Source organism: Gekko japonicus, unplaced genomic scaffold (assembly GCF_001447785.1).
Source record: "Gekko japonicus isolate JY-2015 unplaced genomic scaffold, Gekko_japonicus_V1.1 scaffold3138, whole genome shotgun sequence".
NCBI classification, from domain to species: Eukaryota; Metazoa; Chordata; class Lepidosauria; order Squamata; family Gekkonidae; genus Gekko; species Gekko japonicus.
In genome coordinates, this window is record NW_015166519.1 from 4,334 (window position 1) to 4,981 (window position 648).

The following is a 648-nucleotide window of genomic DNA, read 5'->3' on the forward strand; positions in this document are numbered from 1 at the left end:
AATTGCAAGTAGATAAATAGGTACCACTTCGGTGGGAACAGCGTTCCGTGCGCCTTGGTGTTTAGTCATGCCGGCCACATGATCACGGACACGTCTTCGGACAGGGCTGGCTCTTCGGCTTGGAAACTGAGATGAGCCTAGAGTCGGACTCGACTGGCTTTTGAGCAAGGGAACCTTTACCTTTACCTTTAGTTATGGGCCAGGAGACCACCAAGGAAGCCCAGGGCTGCTGCAAAGAGGCAAACCACCACCTCTTGCCTTGAAAACCCTCAGGGATCGCTGTTAAGTTGTCAAGCAACTTCACGGTGCTTCCCACCACGTTTCTGGACTGATGCCAGCCAATTGCTCTGCCCTCTGCAGTTTGACAATGCAGCTGTCTCGCCAGGAAGTTGTGCCCTTGTCTCCCATTCTTTTTTCAGAGGGCCTCGTGACTCAAAGGCATGACTCAGAGGCAGGGGTCATTTCGTAGAAAAAGAGGTGCAGGAGCTCATTAGCACAGCTCATTAGCATAACTTATTTGCATGTGCCACACCCTCTGACATCACTGGAAGTGTGTCAGAAGGCAACACCCCCCGCTCAGGCTCCACTGGACTCTTTTGGATTGCTAGCTATCGGGGGGGGGGGGAGGGGCAGCTCTGTACTCACAAG